Genomic DNA, 7,051 nt, shown 5'->3' on the forward strand with positions numbered 1-7,051 from the left:
GATTCAAACACACTGAATAGCCAGGTCCTAGAACACTAGAACTGTGAGACTTGTGTCGTGGAATGGCATTCTCATTACCACTCACACTCCCAACCCACCCAATGGACAGAGATACTTCTCTCCACAATGGTAGTCTGGCACTTGAATTCTTCAACCAGGAGTCAGCTGGACTGGCTTTCAGTCTAGATCTGCATCTGGCCAATCACAATCTGATGCAAAAAGCAAGGAGGTGGGCTGCACTGAAACAAGCCAAGAACTGAGTTGCCAACTCCAGTGAAAGCGAGATTCGGATCATGGATGAGGACATCATGGTACCATGAGGTGATGACTCAAGGGACCTGATCACGTGTTACTGCCGAAATCCCATTTCAGGGCAGCCTGTGATTGAATGAGGCCTCTGTGGAACGTGGATCCACCTCTCCTGTGCTAAGATGAAGAACACTAATGTCCCTGACTTCTTTCACTGCCGGAAGTACAAGGACCCGGTCCCAGAGGCCTGGCGGTTAGGGGAGCCTCCCAAATCTGGAGACCCTGACATCATCTCTAGGCTGGAACTTCCAAATGACAACATGACTTGGGAACTGAGCTGTGGGGGCCTCACTCTGTTGCCTGAAGCTTGGATATTGTTCCACTTCACAGAAGGAATTCCCAAGGGAGATTTTTTGGAAAATAGTTCCTACTCTACTCTTCCTTCCTACCTTGTGGGCTTGAACTGGGACCCATTAGAGGGGGAGGCTCTCTGGGTCTTAGACACTCTCTCTGTCCCTTGGACCTGCCACCTCTCACTCTCCGGGCCAGGGTTGGGATTGGAATGGAACGGAGCGCTTGTCTACAAAACTCTAGTGTCAGTACAGCCCCTCCTCAGCTCTTCTATCCCACTCCCCACTTATTCTACACTGGTTTTATTTTTAATCTTGGACTTCCCCCTTTTGGGCATGGCAGCTCAGAGGTGGAGTCCCAACCAGAGCCTGGCAGAGGAAGGCAGGAAAACAGGTGCCCATTCTCCCACTCACCTCTTTTGTTTCTAACGGTATTGGCCAGCCATGTGTGAAGACAGTCTGCATGTTGTAAAACAAAGCAGAGTGGGCTCTTGAAAATTGCAAGTCTCCTCTGCAATTTTGATTTTTTTCAAGTAACCACATTCAAAAACACAACATAGGGAACCGGTGGCGCTGATTTTAATAATGTGCTTTATTGAACATATCCAAAATCGTATCATTTCAACACATAATCAATATCAAACGTATCAATGTGATATCTTCCTTGTTGTTACTGTCTTGGAAGCCGGTGCACATTTCACGCGTAGAGCACACCTCCGTCCAGACCAGCCACGTGGCGAAGAGCACGGGTCTAGATCTGACCACGCTGAAATCTCTATTCCTCACTTCCCACCCCCTCTAACATGCTAGGGAATCGCTGCAACGCCTTTCCCTTGACTTCCTCTGCCCGTGGGAGATTTTCCTCGTGTGCTCCGAAAGCCACGCGGTCTTTGGTCTAGAAGTCAGAGCCCAGCCCCACAGTTTGATTCCTCAAGACTCACCAAGTCAGACTAGAGCAGCCGCCTCCTCCGCCTCGGGTCTCCAGAGACAGCAAGTCCAGGGCTGGGAGTAGAAAGGTGGCGTCCCCGGGAGAAGTTTCCCGTTGCCTAGCAGCCAGCAGGTCTCCCCGGGGCGCACGGGTCCTGCATCGCTGGTTGGTGGAGAGCACGCCCTGGACCCGCCCTGCCCCTCCTCGGTGCTGGGAACGGAGCAGTCCCCAGGCCAGGAGGCGAGGCAGCCAATGGAGGTGGTCGGTTCTGTTTGTTCCTTCGCTCATCCACCACCCGCGCTGCTTGTCCCTCCCTCCTCCTGCAGGAACCTTTCCTGTTTCCTCTGCCAGAGGCCTCCAGGCTGACTGGACGTTCGCGTTCATCTAACTTGCTCTGGTTCAAAGAATCGAGAATCTCTGGAGAGGGAAAGGCGTTGGGAAGCAGTTCGGGCCGCCCTGTCAAAGGGAGCGACAATGCTGCGTCTCCACCCCACCCACACCCTCCTCCCTGGAGTGTCCGAAGGCGCAAGAAGTGAGGTCTCTTCTTTCCCTCCAACTGCACCGTTTTTTTTTCTTCTTTTTCTTTTTTTCCTTTTCCACCTGGGAGGTAAGCCAGTGTCAGGCACAGCACGAGCCCATGTTACGGAGTCCCCGCGCCCTATGTACCAAAGCGGACCCTGGATCTTGTTCTGGCATTTAGACCCGCCTACTTAGGTCCCCAAATGACCGCTGCTAATGCTCTATGGAGGGTCTCCACCGAAGCCCAGCGCGGGTGGCTCGCTGAAGATGCCTTATCTCAGCGATCAAGAAACGTCACACTAGACTGGGACAAAGCCCTGGTTTTCAACTGCTCCTCCCCAGATGACCTAATCACAGCCGGAACTCAATCTTCTTGTGAGCGTTTTGGTCCTTATTTAAAACAACCTTATTATTTGTGTCTTGCTTTGAATGCCAAGTCCCGTACAAAATGCTTTACCTATCACACAGACAACCTGCATTTGCTCAACCTGAAAATATTCAGTTATGTATTTTACATGCTAGTGGTGGCACCATCTACAGGGTGGAGAATGAACGAGAGAGCGTTTTAATACCAGAAAGCAGGACGTAAAACAAGAATAGGTGATGGAAAGTTGGGCCATCTCACACCAACATAGGTGCATGCATGCACACCCATTACATGCTGGCATATAGGACATGCAGATGTAAAAGACATATCCCGATTTCACACAGAAATTGATGGGGAGGGGGGCGGATTAAGTACTTTTCATCAATTAAGAAATGATTTTAAAACGATTTTGAAAGAAAAATATGTCTTGCTACTAACCTGGCTATGTCTAGTGGCTTTCTCCTGGTCTTTGTTTACTCTGAGCACTTAGTTTTTCAGTGGATGACAGACCAACCAACACTCTGGCTCTAGCCCAGCCTGCTTTCTATTCTGATATTTGATGCTGCCCATGAGTTATGGCAGATCATTCCCCCATCACTGTGACAGGTCTCAGATGTCTGGGAGGAGCTCGGTCTCTCCCCTTCACTCAGAGGCTGCAGATTTTTGTTAAGAAAGAGTATGTGCATGCCCTAGCCGGTTTGGCTCAGTGGATAGAGTGTCAGCCTGTGGACTGAAGGGTCCCAGGTTTGATTCCGGTCAAGGGCACATGCCCGGGTTGCGGGCTTGATCGCACTGTGGGGCGTGCAGGAGGCAGCCGATCAATGATTCTCTCTCATCATTGATGTTTCTCTCTCTCTCCCCCTCTCGCTTCCTCTCTCTGAAATTATATATGAAACAGGATGTGTAACTTCTCCCTGCAGAGGTCTCTGCTGTGCTTTCCACCACGAGGTGCAGCAGCATCATGGATTAATTTATGTCTTCTGCGTAAATGGCATAATTTTTTTATGCATTTGGAAATGTGGTGGAAGGTATTTCAGACGATGACAAGATACACCATTTAACAGTTAAAAAAAGCAATAAACATAAATATGCACTAAGATTTAACCTGGTTAACTTACGCCTCTGAATCAAGGAAATTAGGCATCACATAGTTTGTCCTGCATTTTCACATTTTGCCTCAGCTCCAGTCCCAGCTCCAGTCTGGGTACAAGTGGGAACTTACTCTACAGACATTAAGGGCCTCCCACTTGTGGATGCCCAGGGTCGGGTGGGGGGTCGGGGGCAGGCCTAACTTTTGTCTCTTAGGTAAACCAGGCAAGAAAACAGACAAGACAAGCTCGTGGCTTCTGTGACTTGCCATGTAAAATCTAATTTACAATCTGACTGGGAAAATGCCCCAAATATTAAAAACCTCCAAATGACCAGCTCACAGCCATGAAATGTGTGCAGCCCTTAAAGCACCCTAAACCTCCCCTAAACTTCTGCTCCATAGTTGATCAAAGCTGTATGCAGCCTTAGCCAGCAAAGACTCAGGAACAGGACTCAGAGAGGTGGATGCAGGATCAAGGCTGACAGCCCTAGGGCCACACTTTAACGCCCAAAGGGCCTGAGAATAACACCCGTGTGTGGGCGTGCATGCACGTGCCTGGGTATGGCTGTGTTCTGTCTCTCTGTGTTCTGTCCCTCTCCCCCACACACTTCTGGCCTGTCCCTTAATCCCACTGTACTTGGATGACCACCTCGGGAATAGGCAAAAGAAAGACAAGCTGTAGTGATCAGCCAAATCCGATAAGGCAGAACCTGAGGAGAAAGGCAAGGTATTTTACTTGGGGGCAAAAACATCACTACAATGCTCAATCTAGAGGACAAAGGCTCTGCTTAGAGGTCCCTCCTGATCAAATCCCTTACCTAGATGCACCATGTGACCCACAGCCACATTTCTTATTCCTTTGCCCCGGATGAGAGGCCACACCTAGTGGAACCCAGCGCCTGAGCTCTCACCACATGGTTATCCCTCCAACATGAAGTGGGAGTGGCTCCAAGGATAATTCCTGTTCCTGAGAGACCAAAGGGCCATACAGTGGAGATGAGACTGGCGTCAGCCAGTTTGGTTTTGAGCACCCCCCTCCACCACCCACAGAAGCCCAGGGAGACCAGCTCCTGCCCTGGTCCTTGATCCATTTCAAAAGGAAGCAGCCAGAACGCCACAGCTCTTTGTGCCCACCAGCTCTTTAGCCAGCCAATCTGCACACACTCACCAAACAGTCATCCCGGATTTAGCCAGCCATAGATGTTTTTATTAATTCCAGCAGTTTTCCAGCTCAATTTCAGACATTCTGCACGTAAAGGCCACCCTTCCCAAACATAACCTTTTTTGAACAAATATAGAACGTTTTCTTAAGAGCCAACCAGCAAGGGGGTGGTTTCCTTTACTTACTTTATTTTTCTGAGACTTGTATGCTGAAAAGCCCAGGCTCTTCCGTGTCTCTAAACTTTCCTTTGAGATTTTTCCCACTTGATAAATTTTTTGAGTCCACTGCCAAAAAGAAATAACTTGATGGAACAAAACATAAGCTATATTTATACCAATAAAAGTAAACAGAACACATTTTTAAATCCTCACCTGATGATCATTTATTTGAGAGAGGAGAGAGAGAAAAAACATCAGTGTGAGAGGGAAACATTGCTTAGTTGCCTTCTGTACACGCCAGACCTAGAGGAATCTGCAACCTGGGTATGTGCAACCTTTTGGTGCATGGGACGATGCCCATCCAACTAAGCCACACCAGCCAGGGCCAGAACAACTTTTGTACAGTATACAATCCCAGTGTCAGAAATTTTAAAACTGGAAATTGTCTAGACATGGTCATTCAGAATGTGTTCAACTTTACCTAATCAGCCCAGAAAGAATTGTGTTTAGAAAAATTACCAATACCAGGTTGTATTGTTTCTAAATTTTCACGTGGCTGTATTTCATTGTGTAAAACTGCAGCAAAATGTAGTTTATGAGATGTAGACTTTTCTGTAGGTACACTAAATTTGACTTTTTAAAAATCACTAGTACTTTCTAGAAAATTAGAAACACAACTCCCAGAACTGCTCTGGAATGTTAAGCTAGATATCCACATTCTAGGCAACATGTGGGCCTAGACTTTCCCAGTTTTCAGAAACCAGGACTCTTTCACTATAGTCCACAGATTATGCAAACAGTTTAGTCTGCTTAACACCAATACTCACATTCATTGGAGGAACACTGACCAGTAACTAGAATTAGATCTGTAATGTACACTTCTGTATGGATCAAGTTAGTGGTTTTTAAAAACTGTCAATAAGTTAAATATCCTCACTACTATAAATGTTAAAAATCATCATAACCTACACAAATAAATTCTTACATACATGGGTCCCTAATAAGACATATGGATTCCCCAAGTGAAGTCCAATTTCCTCATTTTCTATTTACTTTTACAAGTTTATAACATATAAAATTGCTCTACAATAAACTGCACACATTTAAAATATACATTTTCGAGTTTACATCTGTTCACCTATGAAATCATCCCCACAATCGACAACAAAAAATTTCTTTCTCCACCAAAAGTATTCCTGTGCTCTTCTGTGATCAAACCTTCTCTACATCTCCATTCCCAGACAACCACTAATCTCCTTTTTGTCTATAAATCAATTTTCACTTTCGAGTTTTATATAAATGGAATCACACACATGTATTATATATATAATTGATTTCAGAAAGGGTAAGATAGAAACATCAACAATGAGAGAGATCATTGACCAGCTGCCCCCTGCACACCTCCACTGGGAATCAAACCTCAACCTTCTGGTTCATAGGTCAACATTAAACCACTGAGCCATATCAGCCAGGCACATATATTTTTTTTGTCTAGTTTCTTTGACTCAGCATAAGATGTTGATATTTATCTATATTGTTGCACATATAAGGCCTTCATTACCTTTTATTATTCAACTAGAGGCCCAATGCACGAAATTCGTGCAAGGGGCTCGGCCCTTGCAGCCCTAGCTTCATCCAGAAGGTTGTCCGGAAGGATGTCCAGAAGGACATCTGGAAGGTCATTCAGCTATCTGGTCTAATTAGCATATTACCCTTTTATTATTATCCTATATAATAAAAGCCTAATATGCCAAGTGTCCAGTTGACCAGTAGACGGTTCAACCAATAAAAGCATAATATGCTAATGATATGCTAAGGCCTCTCAACTGCTTGCTACAACATGCACTGACCACCAGGGAGCAGTCAGTCAACCGGTAAACCAGTCACTATGATGCGCATTGACCACCAGGGGGCAGACGCTCCAATGGATAGGTTAGCTTGCTGCTGGGGTCCGGCTGATCAGGACTGAGCAAGATGGGCTGGAAATACCCTGGAGCCCTTCCACAGTCCCTCCCTGGCTGGCCGACCTCCCGCATCTCTCCCTGTCCCTGATCATGCACCGGTGGGGTACCTCGGCCTGGCCTGTGCTCTCTCGCAATTCAGGACTTCTTGGGGGATCTCAGAGAGCTGGTTTTGGCCCCTATCCCGCAGGCCAGGCTGAGAGACCCCGCTGGTGCATGAATTCATGCAATGGGCCTCTAGTAGATAGATAATCTGAGTGGGTGTAC

At 46.8% G+C, this 7,051-nt stretch overlaps 1 protein-coding gene across 1 annotated transcript in view; it reads right to left on the minus strand.

Annotated features, from left to right (window-relative positions):
- The window catches only part of DNAH6 (dynein axonemal heavy chain 6), a 226,064-nt gene extending 224,226 nt beyond the window's left edge, over window positions 1-1,838 (minus strand). The window contains exon 1 of the mRNA XM_081101535.1: window positions 1,541-1,838. The gene's annotated coding sequence lies outside the window, so the exon portion shown is untranslated. The remainder of the gene's footprint in view (window positions 1-1,540) is intronic.
- Between the last annotated feature and the right edge of the window lie 5,213 nt (window positions 1,839-7,051).

The sequence above is a fragment of the Myotis nattereri genome (genome assembly GCF_964212035.1).
Source record: "Myotis nattereri genome assembly, chromosome: 10".
In the NCBI taxonomy this organism is placed as follows: Eukaryota; Metazoa; Chordata; class Mammalia; order Chiroptera; family Vespertilionidae; genus Myotis; species Myotis nattereri.